The sequence below is a fragment of the Plecotus auritus genome, assembly GCF_963455305.1.
Source record: "Plecotus auritus genome assembly, chromosome: 6".
NCBI lineage: Eukaryota > Metazoa > Chordata > Mammalia > Chiroptera > Vespertilionidae > Plecotus > Plecotus auritus.
In genome coordinates this window covers 6,262,111-6,282,146 of record NC_137773.1, presented here as the reverse complement: position 1 = coordinate 6,282,146, position 20,036 = coordinate 6,262,111, and positions in this window count along the sequence as shown.

Here is a 20,036-nt window from a genome sequence, read left to right as displayed (position 1 = left end):
AAAAGCTGACAACATAGACTGCGCATTCCCGTGTGGCAGTGCGTGGCCATGAGGATGGTGTCTGCTCTCTCTGGAAGGCAGGCGGTACCTGATATGCCGCAGTCTCCACCCCTCCCTACTGCCTGGCGTGTCAGTCCCCTTGCTCTGTCTTTCCTTCCACTGGGCCCTCCCTGTCAGGTTCCTGAAAGCATGAGGGCTTGGGAGTTTTAGTGCCTCGTTGTTTAAATGCCAACCCTTTCTTACTGTCACGAACACAAAATTCTTGAAGAGAAAAACAAATAAATAAATAAACTTGCTTTACTGAGCATTTACTGTGCTCAGTCCCCTAAGGTGTTGTATGGATTCAATTCTCACATCCTCCTCCCAAGAGAAGCACCATTACTTCCATTTTGCACATCAGGAACAAGGATGGAGGTCCCATCCTGACTCACCAAACCCTCTTGACCCCTCTGCCCCCTGTGGTTACCCTTGAAGACCGGGAACCTTGATTTCCTCAACAGAGGAGCCTTTATCAGAAACCAGGGCGCCCCTGCCAGCAGCGCTCTCCTCTCTGTGGTCTGGTTGCTCAGCAGCATCTTCTAGGAACCAGCACCCCAGCTGCACCCAGTCCCAAGGCTCTGATCAGAGTTGTCATGTAGGTACGCTATGCCTGTCCCTCCCGGCCCTGCTATGTGGGGCAGGATAGTCAAGGCACCCACACAAGGTCAATTCCAGCTGTTCCCCAGGAATTGGAAATGTGGGTAGTTTTGGAAGTACGGAGGCTGGCAGCTGTTGGAGCCGAGCCACATAAAGGGTGATGTTGTGAGGAGAAGGCTCTGTGGATGCCAAACATTGAGGGCCCGAGGCTGCCGGGTCCTCTCTTCCTGAACGCATTCCTTCATGCCCCTTTGAATCCTATGAGACCCCTTAAATATTCCTCCTAATTTAAAAAAGATAGCTACTTAGAATAAAAAATATTTTTTAACTTAGTCACCTTACTGTCTACCAAATGGCCCATGAACCAGACTGTCAGGTATAGGAACCAAGATGAAATGGGCCCAGATAACTAGGAGGCCAGCAGAACAGCGCAGAAATCAGATCCCTGGAGCCAAGTCTGTTGGCTACGGCACAGCCACCCCCAGGGAAGGGGCAGTCCAATCCTTTCCTCCCAGTTCCGGAGAGCAAACTAAAACCCGGAACTATAACCTAAGAATTAAGGGTGAAGCTGCCGCGGCTTAAAGACACAATCAGAAGCGGATTGATGCCTTCAGTCAATATTGATCGGTGACCCTCGTAGGTCTACAGCTGGGCACTGTGGGTTCAGATATGAGTAAGATATTGTCACGGTAATTATGGTCCGAGCAAGAGAGTTCCATAAAGACACGCAAATGTCATTCATTTATTCACTTAAGGAATTTCACCAAACTCTTACTCTGTGCCAGGCCTGAGGCCCGGGGCTGGCCTGGTGTAGTGCCACCAAGGGCCAGGCAGCCGGGGCTCTTGCTACGGTTGCTCCATCCTTAAGCCGCCTTGGGGAAGACCCTCTTCCTCTCTGGGCCTCAGTTTCTCTGTGAAAACAGTGACAAGACCAAACGATGCAAAGGTCCTTCCACTTTTGACAACGTAGGCAGAGCCCCACGGGTAGAGCTCATTTGAAACCCAATCTTCAATTCCCTCATCTGTGAAAATAGGTTTATAGCAAATAGCACCTACTTCATTGAGTCTTTGTGAGAATCACATTAAAGAATAGATGTAAATTACTAAGCACCACGCCCAGCACTCAGTCGGTGCTCTCTACCCAGCAGCCTCAGCGGTATGGTCGCTATGATTCGGGCACCTGCCTTGGGTCCCTCCCTGTGCCCAGTGCGGAGCTAAGCAGAGCGGGGAGGAGCATGGAAGACCACTGGGATCCACCCTCTAGGGAAGAAGGGAATTCAAATCCAGGGTGGGGGGATGAGCCTGGAAGCCTGCTGGGGACAGTCACATAGGAGACAGGAGGGAAGGAGGACCAGGCATGGGAAAGGGGGGGAGTGAGTGGGGAGATCAGAGGCCTCCTGGTGGATGGGAGGGGGCTGGGCCTGCATCCTTCTCTTCCAAGAGCCCAGTGGTGGCTGGGTCTAGGCGAAGACCCTGGCTGGGGGTGCCAAAAGGTGGCCTTGTGGGTAAGTCCTTCCAGCTGCGGACAGGTAATCCCGGCCTTGGAGCCGGAGAGATGATACCCCCCGAGGGCCAGGCCTGGTCCCGCTCAGGATGCCTTCCCTGTGCACAGGCTCCGCGGTGCTCACGTTGAGGAGTGCTCAGGTCCAGCATGAATCATTCCTTTTTGAACTTGTCTAAATGTGTTTATAAAATAAAGCTGCGGCCCAGGGCTGCTCCGGGCGGAGCGGGAAGGTAATATGTTTTTAATTGGAGAGATTGGGGGAAGGAGGCAGCAGGCCAGGGTGAGCTCACCCCACATGAATGCGGCTGGGCGGAGAACAACGTATGTGCACATTCCTGGGCCGAGCAAGACCCCGCGGTGGGCAATCCTCGCCTAGTTGGGCCCCCACCAACGCGCATGCAGCCCGAGGTGAGCCGGGAGCATGTGTCCTGGCGGGGAGCCAGGGGCCCTGGATCCAGTGTCAGCGGGGATCAGGGCAGGGGTCACAGACTCCACCGCACGGAGATCCGGCAGGAGCTGGCAACCTGCGCACAGCCAGGGCAGAGCTGATGGATTGGGGTGCGTGGCCCTGACAAAGGGGCCAGCCACCACTCAGCTCGCCCCTCCCCGCCACCAGATCTAATGACTGCTCAGAGAAACCAGAAATCACCGCTGGATGTGCGGGCTCCTTTAAAGGGTGGGCTGTATTTGGTCTTCTTACTTGGGCTATGTGGGCCAAATAAAACAGATGTGTAGGCCATAGCCCCGTGCCTGCCCCCCCGGGAACCCCCGCTTTGAGACCGTGGCCTGGACCTCACCCTGCCATTTACTAGCCATCATGACTTTAGACAAGTCACTGAGCTTCCCTGAACCTGGGCTTCCTCCACTGGAAACCTGGTATTTTCACACTACTTTTCAAATGGCTCCCAAGTTGAAGATAAAGGCAGGAGGGAAAGAAGGTAATATTCCCCGGCGTGGGCTCCGGGCCAGGCATGGTGCTAAGAGATTTACGTGTCCGTTGTTGTTCCGTTTTGTTTTGTAACCGGCACCATGATTTCCTAAGCTCCAGAGGAGCAAACAAGGCTGGGAGAGCTGAAATGAGAACTGGAGGCAGTATTTCCAATTTTGAGAAGTTGAAATCATCCTTCAGATTTAAGGAACATTTGCCGTGATGTGAATGGGGAAACTGAGTCAGGAGTTGCGGCTGCAAGCCACGCCCGGTGAAGGCACTAGCTATTTTGAAGCCTCGCTCAGGAATAAGAATTCACCTCTTCAGTTAGCAACAGGTTTCTACAAAGTGAAGCCGGCAGAGCTCTGGAGGTTCTTGGGAAGGCGGTATTGACTCCCTATACCGTTCCCGCTACGAACTTTCCAAAGGACGGTGTGGCGACACGTGTCAAAAAATCATACTTTTCCAAAACCCAGTGATTCATCTGGAAGAACTCAGCCCTAAAGAAATAAAAGAGCTGTGGGCAAAGATTTTCAAAAAAGAATCCCAGGAAATCAAATGTTCATCATAAATGAAATAAATAAGTCACGTGCTGATCACACCAAGGAATCTTATGTAGCCTTGAAAGAGAAATGTTCATGGGAAGTGTGCACTAACATGAGAAAGTGCATGTGATAGAATGTCTTGTGAGTTTTTTGGGGGGTGTTAGTGATTCCCCCAAGTAAGTCTAGTACCCACCACTTACGATAGAATGTTAAGAAAAGAAAATAGGCCCTAGCCAATTTGGCTCAGTGGGTAGAGCGTCGGACTGCACACTGAAGGGTCCCAGGTTCGATTCCGGTCAAGGGCATGTGCCTAGGTTGTGGGCTCCATCCCCAGTTGGGGGTGTGCAGGAGGCAGCCGATCCATGATTCTCTCTCATCATTGATGTTTCTATCTCTCTCCCTCTCCAAAATCAATAAAAATATATTTTTTAAAAAGAAAAAGAAAGTGAAATGCAAAATTAGATTAAATATATATATATATATATTATACTTAAGGAAATGCAAAGAAAGAAGACAGGAAGGAAAATTACCCCTCTTGCTAATTTTCTGGGTGGTGGGATCCTAATTTAATTTTTGGAAATTTTTAGATGTTCTCTAATGAGCATATTGCATTTTATAATTAGGAATGTGTATGTTTGCAAGATGTAATGGGCCTCACCTCATCTAGTCTGGAGAGTAGATAGGTCTGGAGCCAGGTACCACATTCATTTAAAAAGTAAAAGCTCAGCCCTAACCAGTTTGGCTCAGTGGATAGAGCATCAGCCTGCAGACTCAAGGGTCCCAGGTTCGATTCTGGTCAAGGGCATGTACCTTGGTTGCGGGCACATACCCAGTAGGGAGTGTGCAGGAGGCAGCTGATCAATGTTTCTCTCTCATCGATGTTTCTAACTCTCTATCCCTCTCCCTTCCTCTCTGTAAACAATCAATAAAATATATTTAAAAATAAAAATAAAATAAATAAATAAAAAGTAAAAAGCTCGGAAAGACACTTCAGAGAGAAAAAGATCACACTGTAAAGTAGTTATTACGGGCAGATAGGATTATGGGTGATTTTTCCCTACTTCTTTATACTTCTATGCGTTTTTCAAACTTTCTCCATCGAGATTTCCTTGAAATTGGCAAACAAACAGACAAACCATGAAGTACTCCCTTGCCTTTACAACTCTTCCAGGCAGGGAGATGTTCTTGGCAAAGGCCAGCTGTCCCAGAATCCAGACTTGCTCTGTCTCCATCCCAGGCTTTGTACCTGTACACCCGGCCGCCGCCACCACCCTTTCAGAAGGTTTTAATAATGCTGGAATCTGTTTAAACCTAAAGGGACATGAGCCCAGGATTCTATTGTAGCTTATGGAGGAATGGCTTGGCTGTTTGTTCTAGAAACCTGTCTTCCACCAGCTTGCCAAGTGAAAATGGCCTAATGTTGGTTGCATTTTTCTTGAGACCAACATTACTATCAGGACATTGCTGACCTAGAAGGTGCCATTCCCTGACACTCCTCCAAGATCTGAACTGGGTCCTCACTTCCTGTATGTCCACCCTTTTGAGAAGCTGATCACTTCTGGCTTGGAAGGTCATGACCTCTGCATGTATCCTTGCTAAGAGTGAAGGCCCTCCCATTCTCGGTCATTGCTGCCTGGGGTGCTGTATGGGATTCACCACTGTGTTCTGGGTCCCCCAGTCTTTGCAATCCAGAAGACCTGGAGTCCGATGTGAACTTGACCTAGTTCTCTCAGCCTTCCGTCCACATCTACAGAAGGGTCCACAACCCCAAGTTCACCCAGTGGTTCAGAGGATTAAAATAAGACACCTTGTTCCAGAAAACCTTGACCACAGATAGACTGTCTTCCTCCTCCCTGTCCAGCCTCTTTCTTCTTCTCTGATTCAGGAGCCTTTTCTGTTCTGCGGTGGAGCGCACACTTCGGCCAGTTTCAGCTTGTCACCAAATCCCGACACTCACGCTCTCCTCAGAGGGCCACCGTGGGAATTTCCCGGGAGGATGCCGAGATAGCTCGATGCTCGGGCCAGGCACGTGGCACGCCCGAATTCTCTTACACACGGTCCTCACCTGGAGAGGTCTGTGAAGAGAGGCTGTCACCAGTCCCAGGTGACAGGACACTGAGCACAGAGAAGTGAGGTGACGAGCTGGCAGGCCTCTGAGCGGGGATTTGGCGTTTACTCCCATTTTCCTGCCTCCTTTCCGCTCAGTCCTCCTTCTTCCTCTCCCTCCCCTGAGAAGTCTCCCAAGTTCACAAAAAAGGAAAACCTTCCTAACACAGGAAGGCCAAGAGATGAGCTGCCCATTCGGGCCAATCTCCGCCATCACCCCAGATGTTCAGACCGGCGTGAGTTCTCGATTCACATTGACGGAAGCAACAATGGTTCCTGGTCAGTCCAATGAGGTCAACCTCTCTTGGGAGCGTCTCAGCCGTGGGCAAACTACGGCCCGCGGGCCGGATCCGGCCCGTTCGGCTGTTCTATCCGGCCCGCAGAGCCGAAAGAGCGAAGGGTTCTCTTGCTCTCCCCTCCGCTCCTTTACTTTGAATTTATATTAGTTCACACAAACACTCCATCCATGCTTTTGTTCCGGCCCTCCGGTCCAGTTTAAGAACCCATTGTGGCCCTCGAGTCAAAAAGTTTGCCCACCCCTGGCTAGATCCTCTTTTGTATCTTGTTCTACTTTGGGAACTCTTAAACATTTCAAGGTTGTTGTGTTTTTTGTTGTTGTTGTTTGTTTTAAATGAATTCACCTGTCATATGACCTTAATTTCCAGAAAATGAGTGCCTTTTAAGTGAAGAACTAGAAGACAAGGTCATAAGTGACCAGAGAAAGTGAGGCTTGTGAAGAAAAAATTACAGTCACCCAAATGTGTGACCTTGGGCAAGTGACTTAAGCCTCAGTTTCCTCATCTGTATAATAGGGTACAAATTTTTATCTCATGGGGACATCTGATAATAATTTCTATCTCATTGTGACTTCAGTGTCACAATTTGTGCAAAGCACAGAAAACTCCTATTGGTAAATGTTCAATTAAGCACCACACCAATAATAATCTCTTTAATTAGGGGGACGTGATCACAGCTTTGCTTGATCTCCTGTCCCTTCTGGTATCTGTGCTTCTGTTTGGCCTGGAGAAGAGGGAAGCAGCTCAGGGCGGGGGAGAAGGGAACTTGGACGTGTGAATGAGGCCTCCCGCTCTTGCAAATTATAAACCTGCAGTTAGACCCTCTGTATCAGACTGTACACTGAAATGCATTCCAGATGCACTAAAGAATTGAATATTTGTCTAAAAAAAATCAAACTATTGAGGGGGGGGGGGAGAAGACTTGAATATTTATCAGACCTCTGGGGAGAAAAGGCTGGTTAAACGTAGAAGCATCAGAAAAGATCACAAAGAAAGAGATGGACAGAACTGAGTGCCGAAAAATGTAGCACATCTGTGCCTAAACAAGAAGGGAGAATGAAGGCAGCAAAAACGACAGGCCAAAGCCTCGGATCCTGGACTATATGCATGTACACACGTGTGGAAAGAGGTGAGAAAGTTACCCAGACCCGACTAGCATGAACAAAGAACTCAAATGCATAATTCACAAAGGAAGAAGTGTGTTTGGGAATAAAAAGAGAGAAAGAAATCTCAGTGGCCATCCGAGAAGCGAGTTACTCCTTTTCTACCATCGTTTTTCGTACTTTTTGAAATAAGAATAATACCTTGTGTTGAAGAAGGTGAGGTGAAACAGACCCTGATGCGCTGGCAGTGGGAATGTTAATTGTCCTATCCCACTGAAAACAAATTTCCAAAGCTGTGGGGAAATCTGTAGGAAAATAAACCTGGGCCCCTACCTGAAGGCATATGCAAAGGTGGGTTCCAAGTGGGTGGGGCACCTAGACGGGAAAGGTACAAGTACAAAGCAGACACTGTGAGAGATGCTCTCTCTCTGACACTTGCTGGTTCGCACGTCACCCCTCTGATCCTCAGGGTTCTCATCTGTAAAACTGGGGACTTAGTGCCCACCTTACAAGGCACTGCATGGAAAGCCCCCGGCACAGGCAGGTGTCTTTGATGAAGTGGAATTCCTTTCCTCCTGGGCCGGCAGCTAAATCCCCTTCCCTGCCTCTCTTGTGTTGAGATGGCCACGTGAGTACTTTCTGGCCACTGCAAGTCAAGTAAAAGTGATGAGCATACTTCTAGGCCTCCCAGGCATAGTCCCATTTTCCCTTTCCCCATCCACTGGCTGAAGAGAGAGAATCTGGGACCATAGAAGAAGCTGATACAACAAGATGGAAAAAGCCTGAGTCCCTGAGTCACCACCTGGAAAAGTGCTTAAGAACCCCTGATGAGACTTGGTGTGCCTAAGATACAAAATCCTAGTGGGTTAAGCCACTGAGATCGAGAGAATCTATTATAGCAGCTAGCAATACCCATCCTAACTAACACAGTGCCAATAGCTATCATGCAGGTTGACTAACAAGTCCACTTCTGGGAATCCAGCGGTGGGGTTCATGAAATCTGGCTCCTGAGGGACAACAGAGTGTCACTAATCAGAGTGCGCATTGGAAGATTCCCAGAGAAGTGGCTCGTCGAAGTATAGATTCCGTTGTTTGACTCAAGGTTTTGCTAAATTGTTAAAGTTGGATTTTGCACATTCTGAGGTTGGGATTGGCAAGAGTGTTTTGACTAGACTAGACTAGAGCTCAAAAGATATTCAAAGGAGAAGCCAAAGCAAGAGTAGAAAAGGGAAAATATGGAAGTAATCAGATTGTCTGTATCAGCTGATAATAGTCTGTCCCCGGGCACATGGTCAAAAAACGTGAACCCCAGCCAGCGGCTCTCACACTCCAGGTGAGCTACTCAAACAGAGAGCTGATCCAGCCAGTTGTGGCGGGGGGGCGAGGGAGGGCAGAGGGGGGTGTGGGGGAGGGCGCAGCTCAAGGGCAAGGAGACAGATAACTCCTCTGCCCAGGTGCCTCCAGCCCCCCCACTCCCCCCGCTCCCCCAAATCAAGCACGGTGCTTAAGGGCACACTGAGGCATGTGTGTATTTGTGTGTGGGTGTCTGTCTGTCTGTCTCCAACCACCTCACCAAGGAGATATCTTAAATGTGAAGAAATCTTTATGCGGAAGAATATTTAGGGCAGTCTTATTTACACAGTGAAAGACAGACGCAACCGAGATGCCTATGGCAGACCCCGCTGGTTTCCTCCCCAGCAGCCATGCTCCCTCTCCCACAGCAAACAGTAGTCCAGGTTTGTTCTGGCTCCAAAATGGAGTCAGGATTGCTCTCACCCGGGCCTGGTCTAGGATGGGACGTATGACTCTGGCCAATGAAACGTAAGGGACAGTTTGCGAGGGGCTTTTGGGAAAGGCAAACGACAGGGGCCCTGGGGGAAAGGCCTTTCCCCTCACCCCCCAAGCCCTTTGGCCTGTGGCCTCTGCTGATGAAGGTGTGATGCCCGCAGATGCTGCAGCCATCTCAGCACCGTGAGGGTCAAGCCAAAGAGACTCACACACACATCAACCCAGAGGGACTGAGCCTCTGAACCCACCTGGGCGCTTGTGATGGGAAACAACGATGTCTCTACTATTCGCGTTGACTTTGGGGTTCTGCTGTAGCTTCTCTCTGTGGTGCAATGGCAGCAAAGGCCCGACTGGGGTTATGGGCAGGATCCATTTCTCACGACATCGGACTGAGGGCCTCACAACCTGCTGGCTGGTGACAGAGGCCACCCTCAGAAGAAAGTCCTGTAGAGGTGATGCGCCGGGCAGTTTAGATAAGAGTGGCACAGCAGGGCTTTAGCAGAGACAGATGTTATGGAAGATGTTAGCGGGAGGGGAAGCTGGGGAAAGGGACGTGGGACTCTCTCACTGCCTTTTAACTCTTTTATAACCCTAACATCATTTTGAAATAAAAACCTAGATATGTAAATGTTGAGCAAGAGAAAATGCTAGATTTATCCAGGGGTTTGCCAAGCTGGTGAGTAAGGTAGGACCTGAAAGACAAAACGACGGAGGAACTGGAATAGGAGACCTGGAGGGAACAAATGTCCCAGCCGTGGGCAAACTACGGCCCGCAGGCCGGATCCGGCCCGTTCGGCTGTTCTATCCGGCCCGCGGAGCCGAAAGATCAGAGGGTTCTCTTGCTCTCCCCTCCGCTCCTTTACTTTGAATTTATATTAGTTCACACAAACACTCCATCCATGCTTTTGTTCCGGCCCTCCGGTCCAGTTTAAGAACCCATTGTGGCCCTCGAGTCAAAAAGTTTGCCCACCCGTCAGAGCCCCTGGAGGGAAGGCAAGTCTGCTTGGCCCCTTGTCAGCAAAATGGGTGAAAACCCACATCAGATGGGGCCCTGCAGCACTGTGGGTCTGGGTGGGGTTCCCTGAAGTCCCCAGTCCCACGGACTCAGTTTAGAGCCAGCTGATTTCTGCAAACTTTTCAGCAGTTGGAGGTCTCATCCTCTGCCATGCCTCTTGGTTCCCGTGCTGGGAATATATGTGTGTGGTCTGAGAGCCCCATTCACTGAATTTGTCACACACACGCGCGTACGCACACACACGCACACACGCACACGCACACGCCCTGCGGTGGCTTTAGGAGAGTATCTGAGATGTTGGGACTCACAGGGCAGAGAGACACTCAGCACAGCAGAGCCCTCCATTCGCTTGCTGGCTCTTCTCCTCTGCCCGCCCCTCCTCCCTCCCTCCTGAGCTGTCTGTGCAGAACAGCCCAACCCCTGTCTACCCCACCCCCAGGGCCTCAGCATCCTCCCTCCCCCCACTTCAGTCTATATTAAAATACAATTCCCTGCTTAGGAGGAATTTTGACACCCACTATTAAAATACCATTTGCTTTAGCTCCTTAAGTGAATCCGAAGCCAATGCGTGTCCTCTGGGGCTCATTACCGCAGTGGCTTTGATCTGCTGTGTCTAGACAACCTTGTGGCTCAGAATGAGTTGGGAGCAGCCTGGCAATGTAATTATTTGCTAACGACAAAGCAGGGGTATGTCCAATGATTTGGGTTAAAATAATACAACTTCGAGTATGTCCAAGGTTAGCCCTATGACAATGTCATTCTTTCTTATTTGCATTCTAATAAGCTCTCTTGCGTGGGAAGGAAAGGGGTAAAGTTTGGAAGGAGCCCGTGGGAATTGTGCATGGGAGAATGCCACATGTGTAACAACCTGTGCACCGACGGAAAAATGGGTCGAGAACCGATGGGTCAGGGGATCAAGCGAGATGGTTACAGAGCACAAAATCCCTAAGCCAAGTTAGCAACAGAGCTTCATATGTGGCCTTGAAGGTGAGCTGGTCCGGCCTGGCTCCTGTCATTTCACAGGCCCAGGGAGGGTGAGGCCATGCCCAAGGTCATGGGGTGAGCCCATGACAGCCCACAGCTGGATCCCAGGGATGCCTCCTCGCACCTGTAGCCTCTCTTCATGCCTGGAGACACTCAGAGGCACACGGACTGGCCATGGAGGGAGATCAGGCGCTGGCCCCTGGCCCTCGACCCCGACCCAGTTTCTAAGCATGTTCTCGGTCACTCAGGGACAGCATTGCTCTGTAACGCTTTCGCTCTCTCTTCTCCCTGGAGCGTGTCTAGTTTGACAATGTCACGGGTAATTAGGACCACACGCGTGGAGTCAGCACGCTGCAAGGGAGAAAGCATGCCACACGTGGGGAAGGGCTGGGATCTTGGCCCTGGGTGCCCTCCTCCCTGACCTTGGCCGAGTGAGTTGTCCTCCTCTGTAAGCCCGGGACCGTCACCGCTCTCGCATAGGTCGATGTGAACACGAGCACCTCCAGCACACGGTAAGTGCTTGCTCAGACTTCGCACTGTGTGTCCCAGCCCAGAGCACACGACTTCGCTGCTTCTCAGACAGGAGTTTCCGCACCTTTTCTTCCACAGGTGTGCGGGCAGCTCTCCTTCTCCTCCCAAAACTCTGCCGTCAGAGACAGAGGCACCACAGCCCCCGCGCGCCCAGGGCGAGTGTCCAGAGTGGAGAGGAGGGAGCGTGAGTGCATTGGAGCCTCTCTTTGGTGAGAGGCAGTAGCCCAGTTTGAACCACCGCATTTGTCTCTTCAAGGTCACCCCCTCTCCTCCAGCCCTACATTTGAACTCAGGGCCCTGCAACCCATGGGCAGTGCATCGGCCCATTCAGTAATGGTGCATCTTATCATCCGTGGCTTATTAAGTTCTGTGAAACATGGGGCTCGAAGCAAGCCAGCTGGGCCACAGAGAGGAGTGATCATCAGGAGACTGGGGGCTGCAGGACCTGGTCTTCTTTCTTTCCCTCCCTCTCCCGTCTTCTTCCCTCCCCGGCCCACTCCCCATTTCTCCCTTCTCTCTTCCCTCTCTCCCTCCCACCTCTCCTTCTCCCCGTGGTCTTAGCTTTGCCCCTGGGCTCAGCTCCCCCGCGAAGCTGCACATGTGGTCCAGGCAGCTCCTGTCTTGCAGAACAGACACCTCTTCCCCACCATCTCCAGTATGAAAAGCCCCAGCAATGGGCCCCGACCCGGGTCACGTGCCCCGCCCTGCACCAATCTCTTCTGAGCCTCGGCCTCGTCCTACTCCTGTGGCTGGGAGTGGGAAGCTCTGAGTGCCAGACCCACATGACTGAATCAGAGGTTCAAGGCTGTTCTTCTGGGCAGACCACAGGAGAAAAGGCCGCTCTCTTGAGGCCTGGATCCACGTGTCCCAGGGCAGCCAGGAGCCTGGTCCAAGACCTCAAGACTTGCCCTTTTTGCTTCTCGCCAAGGGAGGGTAAGTCGGCTACTTCTGCTTGAAAACTAGTGCCATCGTGATTGATGGCCCCCATTTAGACACTTACTGAGGACAAGCCCATATTCCTCATTTCTTTTGAGATGGGGGTCTCCTGCTGCAATAGGCAGTTACTAAGTTATTTGAGGATTTACTAATAGTTCATATTCACTGAGCACCGGGTCAGGCACAGTTCAAAGTATACTGCTTGTATTAGCCACTTAATCTTAAACCCACCCAACGAGAAGGGTACTGCTATTATCCCCATTTTGTAGGCGAGGCAACTGAGGCCCAGGGATGTTGAGTGACTTGCAGAGTAAGTAAGTAGGACAGCCGGAATCCAAAGGCAGGTGGCCAGGCTCCAGCATCCATGCTCTCAGCCATGCCCGAGGGGGCAGGGCTGGGTTTGTCCACCCCGTCCCATTGAGCCCAGGCCCCTGCAGGCCCATCCTGGAGTCCAAGCTCCTGCTACCCTCCCAACAGCCAGCCGGAGTGCCAGGACAGCAGAGAGCTAGAATCCTCGTGGATTTTATTTTAATTCTTGATTATAATAGTTACCATTTGTTGGCACTGGTCAAAGCCTTAAATTACATGATCTCGTTTTTCGTCTAAACAACTCATTTGGAAAATGAGGAAACAGAAGTTCAGAGACGGTAAGTAGCTTGCCTAGAGACACACAGCTAGAAACACGGAGATCCAAGGTTGTAGCCCAGGATGGCCGGACCCCAACACCTGAGCTCTAGCCATGCACAGCTCCCCCCAGAGCCAAGAACCCCCAAACTGAGTCTGGGGTGAGGGGTTGGGGCTGGTCAGAGGAGAGCCCTGGGAAGGTAGATTCGCCTGCACCCACATTCCCATGGCCCCTCCCACCCAGAGAACAGCCATGGCCTTGGGGGGCAGGGCTGAGAGGAGCTGCCCATTTCTTCCCACGCTCCAAGGCCTGGCCCAGCCCCATCTCCACGTGCCCAGGAACAATGCCGCCACATTCAGGGTAACTGGGTGTGCGTGTGTGACCTGCTCCCACCCTCGGGCACGCTGCCAGGGCTGTGTGATTTCACGGGACCGCCTCCACTGGACCAACATGTATTAATAATGAGGACTGCCACTTATTAACGCCTAGGACAGGCCAGGCTCTGTGCTCAGGGCGGAGGAGAGTCCCTCACTCCTTCTTCCTAATGACCCTTTCTAATGAGCATTCGGGAAACTGAGCCTCAGAGAGGCAGAGGAAGGAATTTGGCCAAGGCTGCACTGTCGGCAGGTGGCAGAGCTGGGACTCGAACCCGGGTCTGACTGACTTCAAAGACCATGACTTTAATGCCAACTTTCTGCTGCTCCCTAGCCTGTGCCAAGACAACAGAGCTCGGGAAGGCACAGTCCTCGTTCCCAAGAAGCTCCGAGTCCAGGAGCAGAGACGTGCGAATGAACAAATTGCAATTGGATGAGGGTCCTAGGGGCGACGATGTGTCCGGTGGGTCCTGAGGTGCACAGGGGAAACAGGGGTCCCCCTGGATGATATGTGTCTTTCGTGACTCAGTGACAAGTGACTGAGGGGGAAGAGGCAGAGACTAATTGGCTCATATATCTGAGAAGGTAGGGAACTGGCTTTAGGCGTGGCTGGTTCCAGAACTGAAGGTAATTAACGGGAGTGTCGCCCCCACCACCCCCCCCTGGTTCAGGCTGTGCTTTTGGCCACGTTGACTCCAGCTTTAAGAAGGCCCCACTCCCTGCAGGTGAGGCACCTGGTCCACACTCCACAAAGTCAACATGGTGACCATTTACTTTCCACTTCAGCCAGATTCCCAGGATTGACTGTCATCGGATTTGTTGGGGGTCACGTGCCAATCCCTCACTCCAGGGCCGTGGCCAGCGAGGTGGGGTCACTGATGGGCTATTGGCCAGGCCTAAGGAGGAAGTTGGCTCCCTGCACCCCCATCGGGGTGCTGGCACAGGGAGAAGGGGCAGCCGATGCTGAGTGGGCAAAGACACTTGGTGCCCACCCAAGGTCGGTCAGGCAAGGAAGGTTCACAGAAGGGGACCCCAGAGCTTGGTCCGGAGGGGAGGGACTAACAGAAGCCTGCTGGGCAGGGCTGGGGCTGGGAGGGGAAGGCGTTTCCCAGCAGAGGAACACCTGTGCGGGCAGGGCCGTGTGAACGGATGATTCGGGAGAGCTGGAGGCCAGGCCAACTCGGGAGGGGAGTGGGAGATGTGGCTTCGGAGGCCATGGGCAAGGGTTTGCAGGGCTGGGGGCCATGCTCAGGAGTTTACACTTATTCCTGCAGGCACCCCAGGGGGTAGAGCCTGATGGTCAAGGGCAAGAGCTCAGGGCTGGACCTCCTGCACTGCCCCTTCCTCTCTGGGTGACTCTGTCTCTCTGATCTCAGTGTTCCTGTCTGTGAAATGGGGAGATTGCAGGACAGCCTTCATAGAACCAACGTGAAGGCAAAATGATCCATGCTGAGCTACGGCAGACGGAGTTTAAGCGTCAGAGGGGCACGCTCTGATCTACATTCTAGAAAGATTCCCTGGGACAGGGTTGGGAAACCAGTGGGGAGAGGTGAATGTGAGGCTCACGTCCTGGTGGGAGACGGAGCGGCTGCGGGGAGTGGGCGCACACAGGACAGACGGGGAAGGGCTGATGGAGAGAAAATTCCTCTGCACTTGGCAAAGGATGCGATGCGATGTGGGGAGAGGGAAGGATGCAGGATAAAACTAGACAGCAAGACAGAAATCTACCCTTGACCTTGGATCCCTTCACTTTTCACTTTTGAATTAATAAATTTTCTCAGGTAAAATTCAACGAAAATCCCTAGGCACGCCCCGCCCCACCCCCCCCCACCACCACCACCACCGCCCGGCCCCTTACTAGTAAATATCTCAAAAAAATGTCCCCAGACCATTTGATCCCCAGTTTTGAAATCTTAAGAGTTTGGTTTTCAGCCCGAATGTTCTTTGAATGTTCCACCTGCTCCTGTGGCCTCACCTGAGAAGCTCAGCCAGTTTCCTAGGCCACGGGGGTTTTGTGTGATGGGAACCTGGGTTTGTTCAGGTGAATTTACAAGCGACTTCATTCACCATGACAAGGCTAAATCTCAACTAAGTTTCTGGATTCAAGTTCTAATGAATCCTTACCAGAAATAAATAAAAAAGAGAAAGATGAGGAGGAGGAGGAGGAGGAGAAGGAGGAGGGGGAGGAGAAGAAAAAGAAACAGCAAGCAGCAGCCACCACAAATTCACAAGAAAAGAGAAATTTGACCAGAAAAGCCCCTCAGCCACAAAATCTTTCACAAGAGCCATCTGACGTCTACATGCAAACAAGAACAATGCTGAAACTTTGTCCTAAATGTTGTCATTTCAAAGCCAGTTTTACAATCATTAGTTGATCAGTAAATGAATCGGAAACATATGGATCATATTTCACTGAAATCACATGATTTTAAATCAGAGGAAAGTTGCTGTAGGGAAAACAAACAATAAAAGGACTTCTTAAAAAAACACACGCACTTTTTATTTTTTGGTTTTGTCCAGGCCTGGAGCTTGATCGCTGGCTGACACGAAGTTGGACGCAGATAGGATCAGGTTGCTCATCGAGCTTAATGAGAATATAAACCTCCGATTTCCATTACGGCACCGAGCTTCCCTGGTGGAAACGCTAGAGGGAAGGAAGGAATAACCAGGTACATTTACCTGTCCCCATGCCCCATAAATCTGAGCAAGAATTTTCCCTGGGGAACCAGCTGCTGGGCACAACAGACCAAGGGCACCGTGGATGCTCTGATGTCCGACTGCGATGGACTTTGAGCCTTTCCATGCACCGCTCCCTGCTGGCCAAAAGTGAGCAGTTGCTCACATTCCTGAGGCCTGCTTATTAATTAACTAGAGGCCCAGTGCACGGAATTCTGCACAGGTAGGGTCCCTAGCAGCTGCCGGCTGCTGGCCGGGGCCTTCCTTCATTCCACATCGCCCCCTGGTGGTCAGCGCACATCATAGCACGCGATCAAACTCCTGGTCTGTCGAACTCCCGAGGGGACACTTTACATATTAGGCTTTTATATCTATCTTACCTAATAATAGACAAACATGTAAATTGACCGTACCTTCGCTACGCCACCAGCTAATCAGGAGTGCTATGCAAATTAACCCAATAAAGATGGCGGTTAATTTGCATACTTAGCTGCCTAGTGTCAGGGGTGGGACGCAGGCGTTCTGCCCCATCCCCAGTCTCTCAGGGCCTCTGGCAGCGTGGGAAGGAGGGGCCAGAGTGGGAAGGAGGGGCCAGAGTGGGAAGAGGCGGCTCCCAGAGGGGAAAGAGGCGGCTCCCAGAGGGGAAAGAGGCGGCTCCGGGGCCTGAGCGGAAAGGGGCTGGGCCAGAGTGGAAAGGCGGTGCCAGCAGCCAGGGAAAGGAAAGCCCATTCTAGCACGAATCTTCGTGCATCGGGCTTCTAGTAGATAATAAAAACGGTGATCTATGAAGCCGATGGAACTGTTACTCTGTGCCAGGCGCTATTCAAGTACTTGACTCATTTACACTCATGCCGACCCTCTGTGCTATCTCCCCTTATATGTAGTTCAGGACAGGGAGGTGAAGGATGGTCAAGCCAGTTACCCAGGATCACTGTTATTTATTTTTTTTAAAATATATCTTTTATTGACTTCAGAGAGAAAGGGAGAGGGAAAGAGAGATAGAAACATCAATGATGAGAGAGAATTATGGATCGGCTGCCTCCTGCACACCCCCCACTGGGGATAAAGCCCACAATCCAGGCATGTGCCCTTGGCTGGCATTGAACCCGGGACCCTTCAGTCCGCGGGCTGACGCTCTATCCACTGAGCCAAACCGGCTAGGGCCAGGATCACTGTTATTTACGTGACGAGATGCAGCTGGACTCTGAGCCACTAGCCCGGCGGCCTCCTGGGGGCGGTGGAGGTCTGAGGAGCTGCCCTCTCCTTGCCACCCAGCCCCATGGGAGGCCAAAGCAGTCCTTTATGTGTTCCCCAGGGTGTGGTGCGCCTGCCTTTCTCCCAAAGATGCGATCTCAGAAAACACCAACTCCAAGGCCAGCCACGCGGTCCAAGCAGCCCCTCCACTCACTTACCACCCCTGGCTTCACCCCTTGGGTGCCTCCCCCCACTTTGTAATGATGCGTTTACTTGCTCCCTGCCGGGTTGATTCTCTCTCCCCTTCTCGTCCGTACCCGCGCCCCTCCCCGCCCGCCCCCCCCCCCACCCCTCCGGTCCAGCAAGCCGGGTCTCTTTTGTGCCTTACATTATAGCATCTGACTAAACCACATCTAGCCCAGAGCCCCGAAGCCTGGGCCACACAGAATGGGCTTGAGAAACAGTTACTGAACCAAAGGTATCCGTCGGATTCAGATCCTCAAGGAGAGTTCCGGTGAGCGAATGCTCTCTTCTTTGTTTTCTGTTTCTGGCACTTTAAACCCCGTGGGAGGTGGACTGCCATCCCGGGAGGTGCACACGAATTTGTTTTCATTGTATTGTAACTTGACAAGCGCATGGAGCTGGAAGCTGGGGTACAGAGCCTGGAAAGAGGAGGCCTTGCCCTCAAGGAGGCCCTCGTCCCATGGGGGCACCAACTCGGACCGCTCGCAGCTTGAGGCGCCCTGGAAGATGGAAGCAGAGCTGAGATGGTGAGCATGACCTTGCGGGCAAAGCAGGGCAAAGGGTCTCCCAGGCAGAGGGCGGCAGAGGCAAAGGCCGAGAGCTGGGAGAGATCATGAAACATGGGGCACGTCCCATGGTGTGGCCTGGCTGGAGCAGAGAAGGGGGCAGAAGACGAGGCTGGAGAGAGCCAGGCCCCAGCCAAATCCTAAGGGGGTCGGGTTCAGGCTACCAGAGGCGTAGAGGCGTGGCTGGGGCCTCCTGTTGGCCCAGGTACCACGTGGAGGGCGCAGGACCAGGGGTAGGGAGAACCGGAGGGGGCGAGGGAACGGATCTGAGGGCTACTCAGAGGTAGACCTGCCAGGACTGGGCTTTAATATATTTTTATTGATTTCAGAGAGGAAGGGAGAGGGAGAGAGAGAACCATCAATGATGAGAGAGAATCACTGATCAGCTGCCTCCTGCACGCCCCACTCTGGGGATTGAGCCCACAACCCAGGCGTGTTGCCCTGACCGGGAATCGAACCGTGACCTCCTGGTTCACAGCCACTCAGTCAGGGAGAGGAAGAGGAAAGTGCGAGAATCGGGGCAGGTCCCTGTGGAAGCTCTTTGCCTGGCACTCCCCCAGCTCCGGCTGCAGACTCTCACCTGACTAAGCCCCGTCCTGAAGGTCCTGACCTCACTGTCCATGTCCACTGGCAAGTCCCCACCCAGGCAGTTCTGACCTGGTCCTCCAGAGAGTCTCTGGAAGACACCAGAAGGTCAAGGCCTCTCAAGTCCCTGGAGGCCAGGCCAGGCTGCCCAGCACTCGCCCCGGCAATAACTCCTGGGTCCCGGGCTGCAGAGGATGACCTACTCTCTCTCTCTATTTTTTAAAAATATGTTTTTATTGATTTCAGAGAGGAAGGGAGAGGGAGAGAGAGATAGAAACATCAATGATGAGAGAGAATCACTGATCAGCTGCCTCCTGCACGCCCCGCCCTGGGGATTGAGGCCACAACCAGGGCATATGCCCTTGACCGGAATCAAGCCCTTCAGTCCGCAGCCGACGCTCTATCCACTGAGCCAAACCGGCCAGGGCGGATGACCTCCTCTTTGGCGGCTGGAATTGTTGTTTCCCTCACAACACAGAGCCCCCGATTCACGGGGGTGAGCGGGCAAGGCTCCAAGAGCACAATACCACGTCTTCACTCTCGGTTCAAAGCCAAGATTGAACTTTTCATTTTCAAAAACATGAGTGGTCAGACCACGGCCGGAAAATTGGAACCATCCTCCGAGCCCCTCTGAGCTCCCACGTGGCCCTTCCCGGCTGGGAGCAGGAGGGAGCGGCTGGAGCAGCCCTTACGGCCGGTGGAGGGCCACGGTGCCTCCTGGGCTGCAGCCCCGCCTGCCCAGCCCCCCTGCTCCAGCGCTGCGTGACCACGGGCACGACTCCCAGCTCCTTCGAGCCTCCGTTTTCTCCAGTGTCACAAGCACGTCAGCACACCTCCCAGAGCGGCTGTGAGGAACAGGTGAGACACCCCGATAGGGGTATCTGTGTCCGTCATACGTTAGGTGCGGAATAGTCTAGATTTTCCTGGGTTATAAGAAGGCTTTTCATTTAGAGCAGGGGTCCTCAAACGTTTTAAACAGGGGGCCAGTTCACTGTCCCTCAGACCATTGGAGGGCCGGACTATAGTTTTAAAAAAAAACTATGAACAAATTCCTATGCGCACTGCGGGCCTAAGACGCGTCGGCTGCTAAGCAGGACAGGCAGCGGCACCCTGCGGGCCGGATCAATGTCCTTGGCGGGCCGCATGTGGCCCGCGGGCCGTAGTTTGAGGACCCCTGCTTTAGAGGACTGAAAGTTACATCGCCCAGCCCTTCTGCCTCTAAACCCGGCACTCTCTAGGCACATACTGGCTCAGTAATGATACGCACACCCTTAGCCACGCGCTGCGCAAATTGCTTCAACCATGACCCCCTGGGGCAGTGACTGTCATTAGTCCCATCTTGCAGATGGGGACACAGAGAGGTGAAATAATTTGCCCACATTTCAAGAAGTAGCCAGTGGC